The following is a 26309-nucleotide window of genomic DNA, read 5'->3' on the forward strand; positions in this document are numbered from 1 at the left end:
AATGCATGTTTCTGATCTATGTTGATATAATTCTCTTTTGGTCACTTCTCACACTAATCCATGTGTGATGTATTCCATGTGTGAAAGTATTGCTAGTGCAGGATCGACAATTTATTGATAGTACGTGCTTCTTAAGGGTGGTGAAGAAATTTCATATATATGAAATTTCAGTTTCCATTTAGTATTACCTATATATATATAATTATATATAATATATATATATATATATAATTATATATAAATGTATATATATAATGTACGTTTATATACATATGTACATACATATGTAACACATATGAGCATATTCACACCATACATATATAGAGATACCCAGCTGTTAGAAAAGTATGTAACAGAAGGACACTGGTACACAAGGATTCAGTTTCATGATGTTCATCATCTTTACAGAGAATCAAATGAATCCATCATTTCTTTGTCTATTCCACTGTATTTTGATGATATCTCTCATTGTGTTTAGAAATCAAATATTTAAGTATGGTATCAGATTTACTATGAATTTTCCTAGATTAACAAACACGCAAGAGCTAATATCATGGTTAATATATTTTAATGTTATAGTTTATGTGCATTTAATAACTCCTAAGGTATTACTAAATTTTTTAATTTAGTTGTCCCTATGAGAGTTTGAAACTCTCAGTTTTAGTGGGAATAGGTTGCACTGTCTGAATTCATGTTCCCAAACACACTGATATATAAGGTAATACTAAATGGAAACTGAACGATTTGTGTGAGTGTGTGTGTGTATGTGTGTGTGTATTTGTGATTCTGTGTGTGCATGCAAATGTAATAAAATGTTCATGAATTACTGGGTTATTGTGTTTTTTATGTGTGCAGGGCAGGTATAGAGTGAGAGAAGAATGTTGTAAAATTAAAATATTAGTATTTAAAAACTGCAAAATTTAGAAATAAATGCAGTTACATCCTCATCTGACTGGAGGGACACCGAACTCTTTAGTACTTTTGATAAGTAGCAGCAACCCTATCACTAAATTTAGAAAAGTCTGTTTTATTTATCCTTTTTTAAAATTTTTTTGTTTTGTTTTTTTGAGACACAGTTTTTCTGTGTAGCTCTGGCTGTCCTGGAACTCACTCTGTAGTCCAGACTGGCCTTGAACTCAATAATCCACCTTCCTCTGGTTCCCAAGTGCTGGGGTTACAGGCGTGCACCACCACTGCCCAGCTCCTTTTTTAATTCATTATTTTGTTTATTTACATTTCTAATATTATTCCTTTTCCGAAATGCCCCTCTGACAGCACCTATTTCACTCCCACCCACCCCTGCCTCCTAATAGGTGCTCCTCCACCCACCCATACACCCACTCCATTTTTGCATTAGAAAACCTTACATTCTAATTCCATTGGCTTTAGGATAAGTCATCTACTTTTTCATTCACAAACTCCCATCTTTGTGAGACCTAAATTTTTTCACAGAATAGTGAAGATGATATTGATAAATTACAATGTCAAAAAAAAAAAACAAAACAAAACAACAACAACAAGCAAGCAAGAGTGGTAAAACAGAATGAATGTGTTTAGGAATCTAACCTCATAACTTAGATGCAATCACCACTGTAACAAGTTTAAGAAATGTTCCAAAAGACACAACAAGCAGCTGAAAGAGTCACATGCAGATATTTACACCCAAGCATTGAACAGAAACTGCTGACTGCGGTGTCTTCCTATGGGTCACCCTCCTCCTCAGCGTATTAAAACTATTCCCTAGTTCAACCATCGTTTTCCAGCTTCTACACATTGTTAGATATAGTATTTTTGTCTTGGAGAGTAGAAAAAGAACAGTTCTACCTCAGACTACTGGACAATATATTGACAAATAGGTGAAAAACAGGCAGTACTCTGCCATATATATACTCCTACAGGAAATAATATATGATTTGATTTCATCTTTGTAAATTATTTAGTTAATTTGTTTGACTTGATGGATGGTTTCTATTTGTAGCCATGTCTGTTCTGGAACTCACTTTCTCTACAAGGTCATAGATTCAACTGTTTTATCAAATTCTATTGGAAGGTACCAGGAGAGAAATGTCTGCAAAAGCAAAATGATGAATACATTTTTAATAAGGATTTGAGAATTTTATTTGTTCCAGAGTAAACAAAGCAAGTGAATGAGTTTAGATTTTGTGGAGAAAGTTCACAAGATGGGCAGATATGATACTTCTAGTCATCACTAGAGGAGCCAGTGAGAGTGATTTGAAAACTAGATACATGCACTAGATACATTACTGTAATCCAATAATTGACAGATATGTGTCAACATTTGACAGAATTCCTGAATTATTTATTCAGAAATATGATTTCTCCCTGACATTTTGGATAGAATTTCTCTCTGGTCTTATTAAAGTGATGTAGATTTTGGGTAGAAAGATGGATCCAACCATCCCTGCACTGGATGCAAAGATGGAGAAGATATCCACAGAAACCATGAACTTGCCCTTAGAGCTATGGTAGACAGGAAGGAAGGTGACCCAGAAACTGCAGAACACTAGCATGCTAAAGGTCAAAACTTGACTTCATTGTTTCAGGCAGATTCCTTGCAAAGAAAGCCACAGTAAAGCTTCCAAGGGCCAGGCAGGCCAAGTATCCCAGGACACAGTAGAATGAAGTAACTGAGCCCTTGTTGCACTCAATGATGATGTGGCCATGCTCAGAATGTTCATCAATATCAACAAAGGGAGGAGAAACAGGTAGCCATATTGCACACAGAATACATTGGGATAGGAAACAAATGGAAATAATGTAGTTGGGAGTCCTGGATTCTAGGAAGTTTCTCAACCACCTTCCTGGGTCTGTGTCTTTGAAAGCCAGAACCACAGTGATTGTTTTAGCCAGAACTGTGGAAACAGCCAAAGTGAACACAATTCCAAATGTGAGTTGCTGTAAGATACAGGTCGCTCTTTTAGGATGGCCAATGAAGAAAAAGGAGCACAGAAAACAGAACATAAGTGACATGAGTAATAGGTAGCTGAGAATTCTGTTATTGGCCTTCACAATAGGAGTATCATGGTGCTTTACAGAGACCCAAATTACCATAGCTGTGATTGCAGAGAAACATAAGGCTATTAAGGCTAGAGACATATCCAAGGGGTCTTCATAGCTTGGAAAAGTCACACGATTGTGAATACATTTGCTGTGTTTTGTGTTGGCATACTGGCATTTTGTCCTATCACAATGTCCCACTGTCCCATCACAGTGCCCCACTGTACAATCACAATGTACCACTCTCTGATGATAGTGCCACATTATCCCATCACAATGTTCCACTGTCCCATCACAGTGCCCCACTGTCTTTTCATATTGCCCACTACCCCATCACAATGCCTCACTGTCCCATCACAATAACCAACTTTACCATCACAGTGCCCCACTGTCCCATCACAATTCTTCATGTCCCATCACAATGACACATTGTCATATCACAATGCCCCATTGTCCTATCACAATGCCCCACTCTCCCATCACAATTCTCTATTGTCCCATCACAATGCTCCACTCTCCCATCACAGTGTCCCATTGTCCCATCACGATGCCCCATTGTCCCATCACAATGTCCCATTGTCTCATCACAGTGCCCCATTGTCCCATCACAGTGCCCCACTCTCTCATCACAGTGCCCCACTGTCCCATGACAATTCCCCATTGTCCTATCACAGTGACCCACTGTCCCATCACAGTGCCCCACTGTTCCATCACAGTGCCCCATTGTCCCGTCACAGTGACCTATTGTCCCATCACAATGTCCCATTGTCCCATCACAATGACACATTGTTCTATCACAATGCCCCACTCTCCCATCACAGTGCCCCACTGTCCCTTCACAATGCCCCACTGTCCCATCACAATGACACCTTGTCACATCACAATGCCCCATTGTCCCATCACAATGCCCCACTCTCCCATCATAATGTCCCACTGGCCCATCACAGTGCCCCACTGTCCCATCACAATTCCCTACTGTCCCATCACAATGCTTTTATTAGTCAGGGTTCTTCTGAGTCACAGAACATATGGGTGGCCTCGATATATTTAGGGAGTTTCTCACGGAGTCACAGTCTGAAGTCCAGCTCCCCAACCATGGTCAGCAGTAGCTCTAGATGGATGTCCAAAGATCTAGCAGGCGCTCAGTCCCATGAGGCAAGCAGGCAGAGAAGAGTGTCCTCCTCCTTCCAATGTCCAGCAGAGGGTATGGCCCAGATTTAAGGCTGTCAGTCTCCAGCAGGGGGCATGGCCCAGATTTAAGGCTGTCGGTCTCCAGAAGGGGGTGTGGCCCAGATTAAAGGCTGCCAGTCTCCAGCAGGGGGCAATGCCCAGAGTAAAGGCTGTCAGTCTCCAGCAGAGAGTGTGGCCCAGATTAAAACCATGTGCTACTGTGGTTTTAATCCCAAATGATGTTAAACTCGGAGATCTTCATGTCTTAATCTTCTGGAATTCACAGAAACTATGCTTTAAAATCTCCTCGCCAAGTCCAGGTCAGAAACTTGTATCTCTGAGCTTCCAGATTAGGATAACAGGTGAGATAATTCTGGATTAATTTTGAGATAGTAATTAGGATTCAGAGAAAATGTGTCTTTTCCATGAAAATATGAAATTTATAACAGCATGGCCACATAGGACTTCACAGCTATAACCTTCCCGTGCAAGGAAGGACTCTAGAGACCAGGCTAGACATCACTGTCCATGCTCAGTCTTGGTGGTCTTTATCTCTCTCCAGAAAACACTTATCTACTGGAAAATAGGGGCTGTGATCTGCATAAAGTAATGGGGTATTGTTATATTTGAGACATTTAGACCACACTTAGAGGCAGTCAGGTGGGTATACTGTGGTTAATTCAGTTATAGAATAGGTTGGAAATGGTTGAGGAGAGAAGAGAGCTGTTTAGGAAATGGAGAATTTGGACATCTGTTGACAAATTTGGATACACAACTGTTATGGAGTGTCTGGTGTGGTGAGTCTCTCACAGCCTAACTTACAGAGCATGGAATACACTATACCCTTTGTTTTTAATCTCTCGGTCAGAGTGTCAGCTTTCTCGGCAACTTGGAATCCTGGCTGGGATAACAAATCCAAGTGAGGATTGTGGTGTCTCCAGAATCCTAATAGGCACACTAACATTTTTGCTTCTCTCTTTGTGGTGGGAGTGGTCAAGTACAATGATTTACCTTCCACCTTGTAATTAATGTTTCTGTGTACCCTACACCACTAGATTCCTTAGCATTGTACTGAATTAGAAGACTACTAAATTTTAGTAGGATTTATTTTCAGTCCGCTGCTGCCCTTATGGGTTACCAATGAGTTCAAATTAATTGACACCTTGTGCTCTCTAGGAAATTTCTACATAATGTGCACTTTATATCATTAATATCTTATTTATTGGAAGACACGGATGATTAAGATCCCTTATACCTTATTAATGACACAGGTATGTAAACATAATATATCATCAAGGCAAAACTGTAAAGGTATACTACTGTCAATGCCCAAATAAAGCAAATTGTTTCTGGTGATGTTAATGGAGATATAGTGGAGAAAAGGCATTGACTAGATCAGTTACTGCACACCATGTACCATCAGATATGCTCATCTACTGAAGTAAGGATGACACTAAGTCACCTTTTTTACCTAGCTGCCTCCTCTCTTCACTGTTCATCACACTGCTGACATCTAGGCTATGAACTACTAAACAAGCTTCTGAATTCTTTTTCATATTCAGATGTTTATGCTCCAGCTCTCAATCTCTGCTTTCTCCTTACTATACTTTTTTTGTGATAAGCAAAGTCAGTGCCTTCTTCTTGAGGCAAGCTTTGCTGCTGCTTAATGAGAAGACAAAGTCTCTTGCTGGCCATTATGTGATTTATCTTTTTCAGTGCATATTTTCTTGGCCTTCTCCTGCTAGAGACCCTCCAGATCCATGTGTGACCTCTGCATATGTATCACAAATATTTATTTAATAACAATTTTTTAAATCCAAAGAAATTAGAATGAAATTAAAACACATTATAGGCAATAATTGTTGTGCAGACTACATGTCACAGCTTGTAGTTTTGACTAAACTGCTCAAGGAATCCATATTTGATCCAGAAAATGATTAAATGCGGATTAAAATGAGAATGCCCAAAAAGTAAACTTAATTCCCCCATTGAAATTAATTTTAATATTCTATTTTGATCCTACTTATATTCCAAATGCTGTTATACACATATAAAATCATAAAGTAGAAAAGGATATGTGTGAATGTATGTATTCATGTGATATTTTTTTCTATCCACACTTGATGAAAATAGTTGAGGTGGAAGTGAAACATGGTTTAATTTATCAAAGGCTAGCATCAAATTCATAAGATAGTTGAGCTGGGTCTTAGCCTTAGGATCTTCCTGCCTTGTCTGTTTAGTTCTGAGGATTTGCATATGCACCACCACATGGAGCAGCAGACTGCCTTTCAACTTCCACATCTAATAATGGGTTACAGGAACAATTCCTCCCTTTGCCTTCTTAAAAAGATGTCTGAAAGCACAATGTGACATTTTCTAAAAAGAACATGAGCCAGGCCTACTTAGAGTCCTCTGCCATTTTACTTTCCAATCCATTTCAATCATCGGACAGAAACAGTAATTAAAGCCACCTTGTCATGGTAAATAATATTTTTATTTATTTTTAATACCACACTTGAATCATAAAGGTACCAAATGAAAGACACAAAAGATTTGGTATTTATAATATGATTTAAAGCACTAGAGTTGCACAGACTATTTTGTGTAGTTCCTGTTAATAACTGTGAGATATAACTTGTCATGATCTACCAAGGCTGCTCATAGACCCAGGCCAATCCTGCTAGCCAATCCACCTGCACCATGGCCCATTCTTCCTTCTTCCTCTTCTCTCTCCTTCATGGTCTCAACCCAGACACCAAACCTAGGAATTGAAGCAATATCTACCTTTCTTCTGCCCAGCATTAGGCTTGAGGCATCTTTATTAAGCAATCTTGGAAGGCAGTTAAGAAATGATGTAATTAAATTCCCAATATAACTGTGAAATATATCATGCTTTATGGCTATGTGTCCAGAGTCTATGATCTTGTATTAAGGCACATAAAATGTTACTTTTATTTTTTTCTCTCAGGCTGAACATTTTAAATCTAGAAAATAATAGTCCTTTTAGATAGGGCCACATCATGATATCCGAATTTCCTGTTTTGATTGAACTAGTGTAACTACAGTAATTTGGTTTAACATAAGTTCAGTTTTTATTATCCAGATTCTTGATTGCCTAGTGTGCAGATCCTAGAAATGGCCAGTCAGGACATTTATTGATAATCTAAAATTGATTACCTCTTAACTCCTTGCTAATACCAATCACAGTCAAACCAGGAATGCTTTTACCTTCCCTTTCCATCATTTTTGTACTACGACTTCAAAGATGGTCTTAGAAATTGATTCTTGCACAGGAACCTCTACCTTTTAAGCCCCAAGAAAAGCCAGATAGGTTGGAGGGACCCACTTAGTGTTTTATTTTTGCTTTTCACTGAACACTCAAGGATCCGGAAGAGTAACATGACACACGTTCTAGCACTGAGCAGCAGAGAAATGATGGGATGCTGAAAGCAATTCTCAATTATCTAAAAAGAGGAAGCCTCAGCTACAGGCAACATTTATATGTACAGAAATAAATAATCAATACAACTTGAAAAAACATGAAGGAATTCTTAATGATCTGTAATTGTAGGGGAATAAAGTCAAAAAAGAGATTAGAGCAGTGATGCACTAGAAATCAATAATTGACTTTTTAAACTAATAAAGATAGAATGACTTAGGTAGTATTCATTCTGTTTCTATCATGGTTCCTTAGGTGGGCCCCAAAACAAATTCCATTATATGGAAATAAACTATAGTATATCAAGTTCATCCACATGAACCTGTGCTTTTCACCTCGAAAAGTGATAACAGCATTCAATTTCATGATATTCACACTCATTGGATTCTGTTAATGCCAGAACGGCTTGTACACATGTGCTGCAGAAACTTCAGATGCCCATATATTTGCATATAGAAAAAACTTAATCAACACAAATGGAAAAATAAGATAGTCCAGCAAAAGTAAAAATTTGTACAATATCTGTCTACAAATACATTAGATGATTTATTTTGTGAACCCATCGTTTCTCAAATATACAGTTAAAAAAAGACCAAACAACAAAAGAGAATTACAGGCCAATATTGCAAAAATACAAACGCAACAGCAACAACAACAAAAAAAAAAAATGTAATAAACCAAAAAAAAAAAAAAAAACCCACATAAAATAAAATGAAATAAAATAGAAAATGCATCAAAAGGCCATTCACCATGATTAATGAGGTGATTAAAAAGAAGCAGTGGTGATTCAATAATGAGCTTAAAGTGTAAAGAGTAAATAAGTGATCATTTCATTAGGTGATGAAAATTCATGGAGTAAATAAGAACACAAGGATATACCTAAATATACTAACATTACAATACAGCAATCCTATAGTCAACATTAAATTAAATAGGGAGATACTCCAATCAATTGCCCTAATTCAGAAACAAAACAAGTTGGTTCATTCTCTCTATATATATTTTCAAATTTCTTTCTAAAAGTTTAACTAGAACTATATAACTGAAAGGGATGAAAGAAATATGAATTAGAAAAGATTAAGTAAAATTACATTTATTTAAAGATGACATGGTTGCATGCATAATTGAACCAAAACTTCCCAAAGGCAATTCCTGAGCTCATCAACACTTTCAGAAGCGTTGGTGGATACATGACTAACTAAAAAAATACAAGCAAAAATCAATGGCTAAGCTTCTGAGTATATTTTTGTGGTCCTGATTAATTAGTAGAAAGTTGACTACAAAATTTTTTGTCATTTGAGGAGTCCTGGTGTTTGATTTGTCTTGGAACTCAGGGATGCCATAACATAAAGGCTTTACCACATGGCTAACATTTATAGAACTTCTCTCCAGTATGAAAAGTTTCATAATGATGAAGATTATAGTGGCTTGCAAAGGCTTCATTATACTAAACCCATTCATAAGGATTTTCTCTAGCATGTATTCTTTCATGAATATGAAAAATCATGAATTGTCCAAAGACATTACTGCATTGCATACACTCAGTGTTTTGGTCCTAGCATTTCCATTGCTATAAAAAGACACCTGCAACAACACCACTCCTATAAAAGCAACCACTTAATTGGGCAGGCTTACACTTCCAGAGGTTTAGTCCATTGTCATCTTAGCAGGAAGAATGGTAGGCATCTAGTCAGACCTGATGCTGGAGAAGAAGCTGAGAGTTCTGCATCTTAATCCAAAGGCAGCTAGGAAGAGACTGTCTTCCAGGGACCTAATAGAGGGGACTCTTCAGCACTGGTAGGAATTTCAAAGCCCAAGACCAAAGTGATGTACCTCCTCCAACAAGGCCACAATCCCACATAATGCCACTCAATTAGCTTGGCATATTTAATTACTACATTCCACTGCCTGGCCCCCATATGGTTGCTCAAACACATGAGTTTATGGAGATCATGCTTAAACATTAAGAATACATGAGCTAGAACCCCAAATGTCCCCATTGTCCATAGCAGTCTCAAACATGTTAAGAGTCCCAAGGTCAATGACTCTTCTGAAATTAACCCTATTATGTAAACATGTTTAAAAACTTAAAAAGTACATCGTGTACCTCCAAATTCAACGTATATACTTCACCATTCCTAAAGTCAGCATGAGGAAATTCTCGACCTAAATAAGACCAAAGCCACCTGAGCAATCTCCAAACTCTGCATCTTCATATCTGTTGTCAAAGTGATTTTCATATTTCTAAATCCTTTCTGCCTTGTTCAATGCAGCAGAATTCTTTCTCTTTGAGTGGTTTTATTCCCTTAAAGCAGTTTTCCTGGTCAGGTAACACATACTTCTAACATCTCAAGATCTCGGGGTCTCCAAAGTAACTTCAATATCATAGCTTCCTGTTTCAAAGTCCAGAACCCACACATGCTCTTCTCTGATCCTCCAAAGAGAATGGGTCATGTTTCAAGCTTTGCCCTCTGTATCACTCTAAGCTCTGGTTGACTTCACTCTCCTGTTCCTGCTGTTCTTGCTGCTCATCCCATGGTACATGCATCTTCAGGATGCTGAGTTCTTCTGCTACAATTAGGCTTGACAGTCAGCCTCCCTTATGTTTACTCAGTGTTGCCAAGCCTCACATGCTCTGCATGGCAACTTCATGCATTCAAAACTAGTACCACTTGGGAGATTCTTACACATGACCAAGTCATGTTACAGCTGCACAACTAGGTCAAACCTGGGTTATCTATGGAACACAGATTCTTTGTCATTCAGAAAATTTTACCCAGAAGATTTCACATCAGTGATGCTGATTTCTTCTTCATCATCTCTAAATTCCTAGCTATAGCTAGCGAGAGTCAATCATGTCAGTAGTCCTTTCTATTCTTACTTCAAAAGACAGAGCCACATGAAAAAAGCTAATGAGTTCTGTTGCTGGTGCTGCTGGAACTTGGATGATCCCTTCTTTTCCATTATCACAAGCTTACTATTTCTTTAAAACATCATTGCCTAAACTTTGAGGTCCTGAAACTTGCTCAGGAGATTAACCTTGAACTCAGAGATCTGCTTGCTTCTGTCTCCTGAACACTGGGCTAAAAAGCATGTAACACCTTGCCTGGACCTAAGCTTTTCGATTTAGATCTTGAAAACCCAGAATAGGAATCAAAATCTATCCCTTTTCAGTTTGACACATAATTGTATCTTCTTATGTCCATATGAAAACAACAACTAGGTAATAATATTCCCTAACAAGATACAGTTCCCTTTCATACAATTGCAAATCCTTTTGTTTGGCTTGAAGGAAACTTGCCCTAACATAACCATTCCTGTAAGACTATTGAATACCCTTGATCACAGGATTTAGCTTTATTTAACTTCCTGATAATGCTTTGTCATTTTATCCAAATAGTTTGTAGTTTTTTTCTTTCTAAATTTGCTGTGCTTGATCAAATATGTCACTCCAAAGACTAGGTGGGTATTTTTGGGACTTCTTTCGTCAATGCAATTAACGTAAACATCTTTATCTTAATCACAAGGATACTCTTCAAATGAGGGTAATAGGAAACAACATTTTTTTTTGCCAAAACACAGTAAGAACTGATTCTAGAATTGAAATAATCCTAAGCACCCATGTCTATCATATTCTTAACTCAATAGGCTCTTAACTTCCACTTAATTTATAATTAAATTCAAGAGTTTTCTCTCCAGTATATGTTCTTTTATGTCTTGGGAGATCACTGTGATCTGCAAAGTTTTTATCACATTCATCACATTCATAAGGTTTCTTTCCAGTATATGTTCTTTTATGATATTGCAGATGACTGTGTGTTGCAAAGGCTTTAGCACATTGATTACATTCATTAGGTTTCTCTCCAGTATGTGTTGTTTTATGATATTGGAGATGACTGTCTTGCAAAGTCTTACCACATTGATTATATTAATAAGTTTCCTCTCCAGTATGTGTTCTTTTATGTTATTGCAGACCACAGGGACCTGCAAAGGCTTTATCACACTGATTACATTTGTAAGGTTTCTCTCCTGTGTGTGATCCTTTATGATGTTGAAGATTACTCGAAATTGCAAAGGCTTTACCACATTGATTACATTAATAATTTTTCTCTCCAGTATTTGTTCTTTTATGATATTTCAGACCACTGAGACCTGCAAAGGCTTTACCACATTGATTACATTTCTTAGGTTTCTCTCCAGTATGTGTTCTTTTATGATATTTCAGACCACTGGGACCTGCAAACACTTTATCACATTGATTACATTTGTAAGGTTTCTCTCCAGTATGTGTTTTTTTATGATATTGGAGAAGACTGTGTTTGGACCTGCAAACACTTTACCACATTGATTACATTCATAAGGTTTCTCTCCAGTATGTGTTCTTTTATGACATTGGAGATCACTGGGTCTTGCAAAGCCTTTACCACATTGATTACATTTGTAAGGTTTATCTCCAGTATGTATCATTTTATGTCTCTGGAGATGACTGGATGGTGTAAAGGCTTTTCCACATTGATTACACTCATAAGGATTTTCTCCAGTATGTGTTCTTTTATGATATTGAAGATAATGTGATACTGCAAAGGCTTTACCACATTGATTACATGCATAAGGTTTCTCTTCAGTATGTGTTTTTTTTTTTTATGATATTGGAGAAAACTGGGTCTTGAAAAGGCTTTACCATATTGATTACAATCATAGAGTTTCTCTCCACTATGACTTCTTACATGCCTGCAACAATAATTAGCACATGTGAAATCTTTACCACATTCATTACTCTAATCAATCATGTAATCGATATAAATTAAGTTTACAATTTGGTCTAATGGTAACGAAGCATGAGATCTTAAGGTTTTTGTACTTTATATGTTCATGATGTTCTCCCTCATAATGAGTTATTCAAGACACCTGCGATGGTTATTATGTGACTCATATTTATAGCCTCCTCTTTTTATATGGTTTTTTATGTGATGGATTTCAGCTAATTGAAGGAAGTTTAAACAACTCTGATCTTTATAACACTAATTGCATTCATAATTTTTCTTGTGCTGTGAGTTACAACACAGTTGACAGTGAACCAGGACACACAAAAGAATTTCCAAATTTAGAATATTTGGCGAGCTTCCTCAAAAATCTAGAAAACAAATTAATTGAAATATTTAAGATATTCATAAAGTCTATCAAAGAAAAAAAGTCTATCATATTCATAATGTCTGTCAAAAGCAGAATACTACATATCTTATCATTGTTTTAGAACAAAAATTTTATGTTGTTTCTTTCAATATACCCATGCACACATTTTTTCCATTGTGACACATGATATACCTAATTTAAAAAAAAGAATGACAATTGAAAGGTTTATACATTGCATTCACAGTATTTGAGATTTTTCTTTCTCATAATGTGTGGAATATTGATTAATGTTTATCCACAACAATATTCTTGATTCCATAAAATGCCCTTTCACCAAACTTAAAAATATTACTACAAAAATGTGAGTATCACCAATTTTACTATGGACTATTTGTTTATTAGAATGTTTAGAATGTGAAATTATCACTACTCAATGTGCAAAATTTAAGTACTATGAGACCATACAGATTGGCAGGTCCACAGCATATCTCTAATGGAGCCACTTATCAAATGGATACACTAATCAAATATCAGATCCTGAGGTACATGGTTTTGTAAGAATAGCTACACTTAATGGACTGTTATTTTACCCTATTATTTTTCATTGGAGATTCCAGAAGATAACAAAATATCCTCTGAGGCAAATTTGTATCAGTTTGCACATGAAAATTACCTTTGATGTCTTCTCCTAATTTACCAGTGTTCTTCAAGATGATGGTATTCCAAATTATAGCCTAAAATACAGTATAAGAAATTAAATGATATTCCATTAGAAATTAGGTTAAATTCAAGGTACTGTGAATTTTCACTGCAATGTGAAAGTCGCAGTGAAAATTCAGTGAAACTGAACTATTCATCTCAATCTTCATTATTTGCAATTAAAATAATAGAAGATCATCAATAACCGCGAAATATATGTTTCCTTTAGAAAAAAATAACAATCTTACCTATAGTTTTGAGATTCAGGTCGGTTTCCAACATCACATCTTTGTGGAGACTCTTCTGGGAAGGATCCAGAAAATTCCACTCTTCCACATTGAAGTTAACATGCACTTCATCAAAAGTCACTGTAACCTAAATATCCCATACATGTATAACACAAAGCATATTACTAGCATCACTGGAAAATAAATATATGCTTCTTCAAATATATGTTCATATAATTCTTCTGCTTGCTCTACTTATTTTATGACTCAGAAGTTACAATCACTGTTTCATTATAGAAGGAGCTTGAATTATAAGATTCACCTCTGTTGCTTTTGAACACTTTGAATAGGATACATCATTGCCTTAGAAATGCCAGTTGAGAGGGAAGTGCAGGGGAAACAGATCCACAATACTGAGCACACATCTGAAAAATTGTATCAACAATTACTAACTACAAAGCTGTTTGGAAATCTGGGTTTATTTGCCGATCTTCAGTCACAAAGGGACAAGTTGGTGTATGTTATTGAGCTCGATACCAGCATCGTCCATGTGATGTGTTCCAGGAGAGCAAAAATTATACATTAATACCCTCAGTCCTCTGCAAAAATCAACTAAGGAAAGAAAAATGATAGATAAGTCATTATTCTTTACTAAAGATCCTACAAATTATTATGTATTCACTTCAGATTTGTATGCATCTTGCACAAACATGAAGTGCTAAAGTTTGAACTATAACATTATAATAAAATTTTACTAAATGGGAATGCATGCTTAAATTGTTGCAAATGAACAGATGAAAATGATAGTAACATAAATGTTGCTCATAAAAAAATTAATATAGTTAAGGAGAGAGAATTGAGCATTGGAAAGTTCTTGCTGGTCTTCCACATAGTGGAGGACAATTTCTCGCAAACACATGGGGACCAACATCTACTCATTACTTCAAGATCAGGAGTTCTGAGATCATCTTCTGACAACAGTAAAAATGAGACATACTGGACATTCTTATTCAGGCACACAGGCAAATTCTTCCTATTTATTCAAACATTTCAGAACAAACACAAGACTGAGGCAAAATGTCATACACCTAGCACGCATTGACACTAAAACCTCAGATAATATTGGTGTCATGAACATATGCCATCATGAAAAATATAGTCTATATATTTGGCCAAATTTCAAAACTAAAATGGGGATGTAAAACAGCGTAAGATCATGTGTTTACTTGACAAAACATGCAGGCATGTTTTGGATACAAATGGATACAAATAGATACTATCATCCTGAGTGAGATATCTGAGGCCTAAAAGAACATGCATATTTGTACTCACTTACAAATTAATAATAACTATAAAGTACAGGACTTCCATACTACATTTCTTGGCCCTGAAGAAGATAAACAAGAAGGAAGGAAGGCTAAGGGGCTGAATAGATAGATCAGCTAGTAAGAACGCTGACTGCTCTTGTGAAAGTCTGGAGTTCAAATCCCAGCAACATGGTGGCTCATAACCACCCATAAGACCCGGCATTCTCTTCTGGTATTTCTGAAGATAGCTAAAGTTTGCTTATATATGATAAGTAAATAAATCTTTAAAAAGAAGAAGGAAGGCTAAAATAATCATAGTTGAATCTCACTCAGAAGTGGAAATAAAACAGTCATATGATGTAAATGAAAGAGAGAGAACTGGAAGGGCAAGTAGTTAAGAAAGGGGGAGCTCAGGGCCATCAGCAGTGGAACCAAGGCGACACAGGGTCCAGTTAGGCCCTGCGCCCACGACCACTGACCTTCGCTGACCAGCCGGGAGGCAAGCAGCTGCGGTTGTGCGGCGCCTTTTCTGCACGGAAGCCACTTCAGAACTCGGCCTCCCACCAGTCAGGAGAGGCTCATCCATCTTGGTTTCGGACTCCAGGGATCAGACAGACTGAGGTACACAAACATAATCCGAGGCCAACACCGCGGTGGTCTGAGCCCGATGGGCGTTGGCCTGCACCCAGGCCCTGGGCTGTTCGGGGGACCATCGGGGCGCCAACCCAGCCAGGAGGTTTTTTGCCCAGGCCTGCACACGCGCGCTCCGCCATTTTGCCTGCAGCACGACAGAGAGCTCTGGCGGGCAGACCTGTAACAGGCATAGCCTGAGGCTAACAAAGCGGGGGTCTAGGCCCCAAAAGGCACAGGACTGACCCCAAGAACTGGGCGGCTTGGTGGGCCATCTGTGAGTCAAACTGCCCAGGAGGTTGTTAGCACAGCAGACTCTCCCGGTGCTTTCAGGGAACGCGGGCGTGCACGCCCGCCATCCGGGTCACCTGGCTGACCCAATTAAAAGTCATAGCCCTAGGGGAACTTTGCTCGGACCTTGACCTCCCAGGCTTTTGCCTGGATTCGGGGCCTGGGCGGCCAGGCTAACCTTGTGTGCGCCAGCCCGGTTGGGGGAATCAGCTGCTCAGCAGAGTGAGCAGAACACAGGGGAGGTCACAGCAGCATACACCATCGGCACTCCCTGGGGGTTCACACGGGCTCCATCTGGTCCACAGACACAATCTGGGACAAGGCCTCAGGCGGAAGCCCTCAGCTCAACTCTCTCCACTTCCGGATCCCGATCAGCCTGGGCAGCCACACCACATCTCCAGGTCCTGCAAGAGGCTAGAGGGGCTTCCGGGCGGCCAGCTGGGAGAAGTCAGTGTGCTCCAGTGAATCCAATGGGCCCCAGCGGGAGCCTTCGGGTGCCTGCTTCGGGATCTGAACAGCCTGGGCAGCAGCACCCTGTCTACAGGCAGTGCAGGGGGTAAGCTGTGCACCAGAGGCCAACGGGGAAGGGGCAGATTGCACTGGTGAGTCCAGCACTGACAAGACAAACTAACACCAGTGAGAACTAGATGGCAAAAGGCAAACGCAGGAACGTCACTAACAGAAATCAAGGCAATATGGCAACATCTGAACCCAATTCTCCTCTACCAGCATGTCCTGGATACCCCATCACACCAGTAAAACAAGATTTGGATTTAAATTCACTGGTCATGATGCTGGTACAGGAACACATGAAGGACATACTTAAAGAAATTCAGGAGAAAATGGATCAAAAGTTAGAAGCCCTTGCAAGGGAAACACAAAAATCATTGAAAGAAATCCAGGAGAATGCCTAAAGAAATAGAAGGAGTCATAGAAAGTCTTCCAACCAAAAAAAGCACAGGACCAGATGGCTTCAGTGCAGAATTCTACCAGACCTTCAAAGAAGAGTTAACACCAATACTCTTCAAACTATTCCACAAAATAGAAACAGAAGGGACACTACCCACTATTCCTTCTACGAAGCCACAATTACGGTGATACCAAAGCCACACAAAGATCCAACAAAGAAAGAGAACTTCAGACCAATTTCCCTTATGAACATCGATGCAAAAATACTCAATAAAATTCTTGCCAACCGAATCCAAGAACACATCAAAACGATCATCCACCATGATCAAGTAGGCTTTATCCCGGGAATGCAGGGTTGGTTCAATATACGGAAATCCATCAATACAATCCACTACATAAACAAACTCAAAGAACAAAACCACATGGTTATTTCATTGGATGCTGAAAAAGCATTTGACAAAATTCAGCATCCTTTCATGCTTAAAGTCTTGGAGAGAACAGGAATTCAAGGCCCATACCTAAACATAGTAAAAGCAATATACAGCAAACCAGTAGCCAGCATCAAACTAAATGGAGAGAAACTTGAAGCAATCCCACTGAAATCAGGGACCAGACAAGGCTGCCCCCCTTTCTCCTTATCTTTTCAATATTGTACTTGAGGTACTAGCTCGAGCAATGCGACAACATAAGGAGGTCAAAGGGATACAAATTGGAAAGGAAGAAGTCAAGCTATCATTATTTGCAGACGACATGATCGTCTACCTATGTGACCCAAAAAACTCTACTAGAGAGCTCCTACAGCTGATAAACAACTTCAGCAAAGTGGCAGGTTATAAAATCAACTCAAACAAATCAGTGGCCTTCCTATACTCAAAGGATAAGCAGGCTGAAAAAGAAATAAGGGAAATGACCCCCTTCACAATAGCCACAAACAGTATAAAGTATCTTGGGGTGACTCTTACCAAACATGTGAAAGATCTGTATGACAAGAACTTCAAGACTCTGAAGAAGGAAATGGAAGAAGACCTCAAAAAATGGGAAAACCTCCCATGTTCATGGATTGGTAGAATCAATATAGTTAAAATGGCCATTTTGCCAAAAGCAATATACAGATTCAATGCAATGCCCATCAAAATCCCAACTCAATTCTTCACAGAGTTAGAAAGAGCAATTCTCAAATTCATCTGGAACAACAAAAAACCCAGGATAGCTAAAACTATTCTCAGCAACAAAAGAAAATCTGGGGGAATCAGTATTCCTGACCTCAAGCAATACTACAGAGCAATAGTGTTAAAAACTGCATAGTATTGGTACAGTGACAGGCAGGAGGATCAATGGAACAGGATTGAAGATCCAGAAATGAACCCACACACCTATGGCCACTTGATCCTCGACAAAGAGGCTGAAAACATCCAATGGAAAAAAGATAGCCTTTTCAACAAATGGTGCTGGTTCAACTGGAGGTCAGCATGCAGAAGAATGCGAATTGATCCATCCTTGTCTCCTTGTACTAAGCTCAAATCCAAATGGATCAAGGACCTCCACATAAAGCCAGACACTCTGAAGCTAATAGAAAAGAAACTTGGGAAGACCCTTGAGGACATTGGTACAGGGAGAAAGTTTCTGAACAGAACACCAATAGCGTATGCTCTAAGAGCAAGAATTGACAAATGGGACCTCATAAAATTACAAAGTTTCTGTAAGGCAAAGGACACCATCAAGAGGACAAATCGGCAACCAACAAATTGGGAAAAGATCTTCACCAATCCTACATCAGATAGAGGGCTAATATCCAATATATATAAAGAACTCAAGAACTTAGACTCCAGAAAACCGAACAGCCCTATTAAAAAATGGGGTACAGAGTTAAACAAAGAATTCTCACCTGAAGAACTTCGGATGGCAGAGAAGCATCTTAAAAAATGCTCAACTTCATTAGTATTAGGGAAATGCAAATCAAAACAACCTTAAGATTTCATCTTACACCAGTCAGAATGGCTAAGATTAAAAATTCAGGAGACAGCAGTTGTTGGAGAGGGTGTGGAGAAAGAGGAACACTCCTCCACTGCTGGTGGGGTTGCAAATTGGTACAACCACTCTGGAAAGCAATCTGGCGGTTCCTCCAAAAACTGGGCACCTCACTTCCAGAAGATCCTGCTATACCACTCCTGGGCATATACCCAGAGGATTCCCCACCATGTAATAAGGATACATGCTCTACTATGTTCATAGCAGCCCTATTTATAATTGCCAGATGCTGGAAAGAACCCAGGTATCCCTCAACAGAAGAGTGGATGCAAAAAATGTGGTATATCTACACAATGGAGTACTATTCAGCCATTAGAAACAATGAATTCATGAAATTCTTAGGCAAATGGATGGAGCTAGAGAATATCATACTAAATGAGGTAACCCAGGCTCAAAAGGTGAATCATGGTATGCACTCACTAATAAGTGGTTATTAACCTAGAAAACTGGAATACCCAAAACATAATCCACACATCAAATGAGGTACAAGAAGAAAGGAGGAGTGGCCCCTGGTTCTGGAAAGACTCAGTGAAACAGTATTCGGCAAAACCAGAACGGGGAAGTGGGAAGGGGTGTGTGGGAGGACAGGGGAAGAGAAGGGGGCTTACGGGACTTTCGGGGAGTGGGGGGGCTAGAAAAGGGGAAATCATTTGAAATGTAAATAAATTATATCGAATAAAAAAAATTAAAAAAAAAAAAAGAAAGGGGGAGCTGAGGTAAGGAACGTGGTGAGAGAAGAGGAAGGGCCATAAGGCGACGAAAATGAATGGAAGTCTGCATCTGTCAGGGGTGGAAGTGTGCAGGCATCTTTAGGATGTTCCACAGACCACGAAAGGGAGGGCAACAAGGAGTCTATCGGGGGGGGGTGATCATAGCTGAGATGCATAGCAGTGAGTTATGGACCCGGAAGGGGCCACATTCTGCAGCCAGACAGGACCGCCAGTGGAGTCTTAAGGACAAAAACAGAATCAATAATGTTTCCACACAAAATTTGATCTGACTATAAGAAATGTAGGCACCGAGAAAGATCATAGAATGAGGGAATGATCAAACTATACACTGCACAATTTGAGACCCATCCCATAGGCAAGCACCATTCCCTGACATTACTGAGGATACACCGCCTTATACTTCCAGAAAGTATCTTAGCATAATTGTCCTCTGAGAGTGTCCATCTAGCACATGACTAACACAGATGCAGAGACCCACAGCCCAACATTGGACAGATCACACGGGGTCTTTTGGAAGAGTTGGGGAAAGGATTGAGGGTCTCTCAAGGATCAGGAAGTTCATAAGAAGACCTTCAATGTCAACTATCTTGGAAGTTAGGAGACGCTCAGAAACTGAATCACCAACCAAGGAACATACCCAAGATGGACTGAGTCCCCTAGCATATATGTAGTGCATGAGCTACTCAGTTTTCATCTGTTTCCCCACAAAATGGAGCAAGAGATGTCACTTGTGCTGCAGCCTCTCTGTCCAAACTGTTCCCCTAACTTGGCTGCCTTTTCTGACCTCAGTAAGAGAGATATTCCTATCCATGCAGAGACTTGAAATGCCATAGTTGGTGGATACTCCTGTGGTCCTCGCACTCATTGGAGAGATAACAATGAGTCAGGGATGAAGGAGTGTGTAAGGTGGAATGGAGAGATGGGAGAAAGTGGAATTTAAATTACATAAATAAATGATGAATAAATAAATGGGGAAAATGAACAAATGCATATAAATAGAATGAAAATATAGAAGGCAGCTGAGGGTGGGAGTGGCGCACGCCTTTTATCCCAGCATTTGGGAGGTAGAGGAAGGCAGATTTCTGAGTTCGAGGCCATCCTGGTATACAGAGTGAGTTCCAGGACAGCTGGAGCTACACAGACAAACCCTGTCTAGAAAAAACAAACAAACAAACAAACAAAAAACTAATAAACGAACCAAAAAAAATATAGAAATCAGCCCATTATTTTTAAATATTAACCCACTATTTATTTTGGCGGTAAGCCAAGAAGAAAAGATTTCTGACCAAATTATCACACAAATGACCCTCCCTAAAATTTTCTCAGTGTATATTTTTCTCTGAAATGCTATGTTCTCAAATTCCTCTGCCTGCATGCTGTCAACACCCCAATCTCCCAAGCCCTATGAGAACAACCAATTAAGCTCCATGAACAGCTTTCTATGACTTTCACCATCTTAATTGCTGATAATTTCCACATTCCTTCAAAAGAGAACATAGATTATTCTATGCATCAGAAATATCACTTATTAATAATGCTTTTTTGGTTGTTTTTGTTGTTTTGACATGTTATTCTGCTGCTGTGATGAAATCCTTTAAGCAAAAGCATCTCATCGGTTGTTGTGAATGGCTGTGTCAGATCAAAGTTCATCATTTTTGGAGCTTAGAGTAGAAACTGAAGCTATAAACTGAAGATAAAAACATGGTCAAATATTATCTCCTGGAGTGCTCTCCAGCTTGCTCAGTGCCCCATGCTCAGGTAGCTCTCTCATCAAGCCGAGGCTCACTTGATTATGAATATTGTCACCCTCAATGGTAGAGCATTCCCAAATCAATCATCAACACTATCTCACACACATAGCAACCAGCCATTCTGATGGGAGCACACCCTCAACTTAGGTTCCTTCAGATGAATGCAGCTCTGAAATGTTGGAATGTTGGCAGCTTCACCTCTCTCCTGACTAAGTTTCATTGTGGATTGCTAAGATTTTCTTATCCTGCCCACCTCCTCCCCTAGCTTTCAACATTAAACAGCAATCTCTCTTGAACAACAAGTGGGTCAGTTAAAGAGGCAACACTCAGCCAAAACTCTGAAAGTCTTGATAGAAAATTGTAACAGAGAAATAGAACTCACACACAAACAAGAGAAACTGAGAAGCTTACCTACACCAATAATCACCCTAAATGCAGATACCTAGACACGAGTATAGGAAGATAATGAATACCAGCCAGAAAAATAAGTCACCATCCTCAGGTTCTCACTCCTCTCCCTTGCCCCATACAAACTCTTTGCATCAGATCTCTTGTGTGTTTTATTTTCTCAGGACATGTTAGAGAAGGAATAGGAGGAAGAGGAGCAGGAGGAGGAAGATGAAGAGGAGGAGATAAATCAGCATAAACGTCTAGAAAATATTTTCAATGAAAACTTTCCTTAACTAAAGGAAGGTGCCTGTTAATGTACAAGAAACATCAAAAATACCAAACAGACTGTAAAAAAGTCTCTTTGCCACGTAATAATAAGAACACAATATAAAGAAATACAAAAAAAAAAAACCTACAGCAAAAAAATGACAAACTAAACAAAAGAAAAACTAGTAATGTATGAATTCAGAATTATTAGATTAATATCTATCTTCCTTTTTAAAGAATTTAATTAAATTCTTGTACAAGATTCTCCCTTCATTTATTCCTGCAGGCCAGAAGAGGGCACCAGGTCCCATTACATATAGTTGTGAGCCACCATGTGTTTGCTAAGAATTGAACTCATGAACTCTGTAAGAATAGCCAGAGCTCTTAACCTCTGAGCTATCTCTCCAGGCCTATTCCTGCATTCCTAGTGTATATTATAATAGACAAAAAGGTTTGGACAGAGGTGCTTCTATAAAAAAGAAACTGGCCCGATATTTTGGACAGATTTACAATCAGCCATGACACTGAAGTTATTAAGAGATCACCACATGAACTAGCAAGTAAGAAGCACCACTAGAAAACTCACAGGTGGTCACATCTGGCTGATGATTACCATCCCACCCCAGAGAGGACCCACCATCTCAGGTCCCACTGCTCAGCTGCCTGTCCCTCCCCATTGTGGGCAGTGATCCTGTGCTCACCATGTCTTGATTTCAGAGCTTCCTGAGGTCCCCTCACAGCACCCAATAGCAGAGCTCAGAGCAGGACACAGAGAATCATTCAAGCTGTAGAAGCCACAGGTAATACACAGAAAGACATCCCGAAGATCCCACCTCTTTGTCTGCCTGGCAGGTCTGCTTGGTGGCCTTGATTGGCCAGTGAGTCTTATCCCTCCTCAAGGTTAAAGTGTGCTTCCTATCCAGGGCCAGACTTTTCCAGGTATCAGGAGTGGTTTGCACCCATTAACATTTGAAATAAGATTACAAGAGGAATCTGACCCCACCCAGCACTGTGGGGGAGGACACACCATTCCAGCTCAGGCTGGTCAGCTGCTTGTTCCTCCCCTCTATGAGCAATGATCCTGCACTTACTGGTACTTGTGCCTGACTGAGATTTCCTCAAAGCTCTTGTCTTCTCCCCATAGTCATGGTTAATAGCTTGCAAAGCCTGTTGCTGAAGGAGCATTTGAGGTATCAGTGAGATGCAGGAATGGATGACCCAATGCATGACCCAGGCTATTAGCATTGAAGATAGATTTTTACTAACAAGAGTTATAGCCAGGCAGTTGTTGGCATACTTGTAATTCCAGTACTTGTTAGGCAGAGGCATGTGGATTTCTGAGTTTGGGGCCCACCTGTAGTGGATTCCAGGACAGCCAGAGCTATACAGAGAAACCCGGTCTCAAGAAAAAAAACACAGAAAAAAATCAAACTAAAAACAAACCGAGTTTTGTTTTATGGCTAAATGTTTGGCTCAGGAAAACTGAAGCGCCCTTCAACAGATGATGGATATCAAACAACCCCAGGAGAAAAGCCAGGAACATAAGTTAAACACAGTTGAACACTATTACTAGTCCACACTATTTCATCAGTGGCAAAGTAGAGAAAAATCACAGGTGGATTAGTACAGATTTTCTAGATAAGCCTATCTCAAATCAAGGAGAAATGAATCTTTCTACGTATATAGAAAGGGTAATTAATAGAATGTCCCAATAAAGGATGTCAGGCAATTGAAGTTAGAAAAATCAAGTACTGTATAATTTCATGTTGCAGGATATTGCAGAATGTAATTAGGGTTGGTTTTGCTAAATATTATCTTAAGTAGGTATATACAATGTATTATCACTTTCAAAATGCAGTGTTTCTCCTAAACAATTGAAGGGAAGAATCCTCAAAAATTCTCTGTAGTCTTTTGAATTGTTATTTAGACACTACTTCCCACTCGTGATTCACTTTGCTAGAAATAGATGCATCTCAATATCCCAGATGGAAGAACAGACCTTGACTTACTTCAGCACAACAGTGTCCATATACAACTGAGTAAAAACTGAAGAATCTTATTAAATACTTAGGCCAAATCTGAAAGCTCTATTCATCAAATATAGAACAACATCCCATTACCAAATAGCACTTCTCACTAATAGATTGTGTCCTTTGTTCCACTAATCATGCGTGCTCCCTGATTTAAATGTGAAGCAGGAGCTTCTGTCAATTATTTCACTTATTTGTACATTTATCCAGGTATCCTATCTCATGTCCTTGGATTTCAACTGGCTTTTCTTATAACACAGCAATTACATGTTCTTCACACAGGGGTCTCCAGTTGGAAAGCGCTGGTTCAAGTTATACCCTTTTGTGAAAGGCTCTGGAATATAGTCCAAATCATACTAGAAGCTAATTTCACCTTACTAAAATGCAGGGGTAACTCTGGAGCATAGACTGAGGAAGTGGCCAATGAAAAGTTCCCCAATTTGAGTGTCATCCTAAAAACAAGCACCAATCCATGACATTATTAACGATACTGTTATGCTCCCATAGAATCCTTGAGTAATTGTCCATTGAGAGGATCCACCCAGCAGCTGACTGTAAAAGCTGTAGAGATACAGAGTCAAACCTTGCATGGACCCTGGTCACTCTTACAGAAGAGTTGGTAGAAAGATTGAAATCCCTGGAGAAGAGAAACTCCACATGAAGACCAACAGACTCAAGTAACAAGGACCCTTGGGAATACTCAGAGCCAAAGCCACCAACCAAATAGCATACACAGATAGGACTAAAATCCCTGGCACACATATAGCAGATGTACAGGTCAGAGTCTCAGGGGGTCATCTAACAACTGTAACATCGGCTTTCCCTATAGCTGTGATCTATATTTGGAATATGTTTCCTTAACTGGACTACCATGGCTAGACTCAGTAGCCAAGGATGTGCGTAACTCATAAGAGACTTGGGGCACCATTTTTAGGGAATGTTTGGGGGATCCAACAACTTCTCAAAGAGGAAACAGAGGAGACTCAGGGAGCAACTTTGTGATAGCAAGGGACCTATAACATGGACAGTAACCAAAAACATAATGAATATATATATATATATATATATATATATATATATATATATATATATATATATATATATATATATTTGAAGAAACAAACAAAGAAACCAAAAAACCCAGAAAAATAAAAATAAAAATTTTCAGTTTATGTACACTATCCTGTAACATATCTGGAATGGCTCCTCATATAAGACCTTTGACAAACTCCACAAAGAAAGCCAGACAGGACAGACAAGCAGCCAAAGACATCATTTTATCTAGAAGCTTTTTGTTTCAATCAATTACATACTGAACCCTGGTCTATAGGCAAATATTCATCCTGTGATAAAAATGCATTCATTCTTTCTTCAGTGATCCTAATAGTCTGTAGCACCTCCTACACTGCTCAAATGTCCAAAGTCTCTTCTGACAGTAAAGACAAAATCTTGAAAGTCACATCATGTAACAGCTTTGGTACTTCTTCTCCCTGTATACATCTCTCCATGGCAAATTTATCAATACCTTAGACATCTCAACAAGTTGTGGTTGCAAAATGCAACTCAGGCATCATCCTCACAATTTCATTATAATGAACACTCACAGAATCTTCCCTGGGGATCTGACTCTACAAAAGAATGGTGGAATAGTGTCAAACTGAAACCATACAGGAAGAATCCATGATCTCGAATTTTTAATCTTTCAGTTTTCAGAAGTCACTCCATAAAATAAGACTCGCAAGTTTAACAAATCTTTAAAAAGAAGGAAGGCTAAAATGAGCATGGTTAAATCTCATTCAGTAGAGGAAATAAAACAGTCATAGGAGGGAGATGTAAAAGAAATAACAGGAATGGCAAGTAGTTAGGGGAATGGGAGGTAAAGAAAGTGTGGTGAGAGAAAAGGAAGGGCCATTGTGTCAGGAAAATAAATTGATATCTGTAGCTGTCAGGGGCCTACGGGTGCAGGCATCTTTATGATGAGCCACTGACCATGAAAGGGAGGACAACAGGAAGTCTATGTGGTGACCATAGCTGAAATGCATAGCACTGAGAATTGGACACTGAAGAGGGTCACATCCTGCAGCCAGGAAGTACCCTCAGTGGAGAGTTAATTACACCAAAAAAATGGAAAACTTTTCCACCAAAAGTGTGTCCTTTCTACAAGAAATGCAGGTAAAAAGATGGAGCAGAGAATGAAGGAATGACTAGACTATACTCTGCCCAACTTGAGACCTATCCCATGGGCAAGCACCAATCCCTGATAGTTATTGATGATATACTTTGCTTTAC

The 26309-nt window shown here is 39.0% G+C and overlaps 1 long non-coding RNA gene across 1 annotated transcript in view; it reads right to left on the reverse strand.

The window, feature by feature from the left end:
* Positions 1 to 22707, reverse strand: part of LOC127664020 (uncharacterized) — a 445498-nt gene extending 422791 nt beyond the window's left edge. The window contains exon 1 of the long non-coding RNA XR_007973087.1: positions 22692 to 22707. This is a non-coding gene — a long non-coding RNA (uncharacterized LOC127664020). The remainder of the gene's footprint in view (positions 1 to 22691) is intronic.
* Positions 22708 to 26309: the final 3602 nt, after the last annotated feature.

The sequence above is a fragment of the Apodemus sylvaticus genome, chromosome 13 (assembly GCF_947179515.1).
Source record: "Apodemus sylvaticus chromosome 13, mApoSyl1.1, whole genome shotgun sequence".
NCBI classification, from domain to species: Eukaryota; Metazoa; Chordata; class Mammalia; order Rodentia; family Muridae; genus Apodemus; species Apodemus sylvaticus.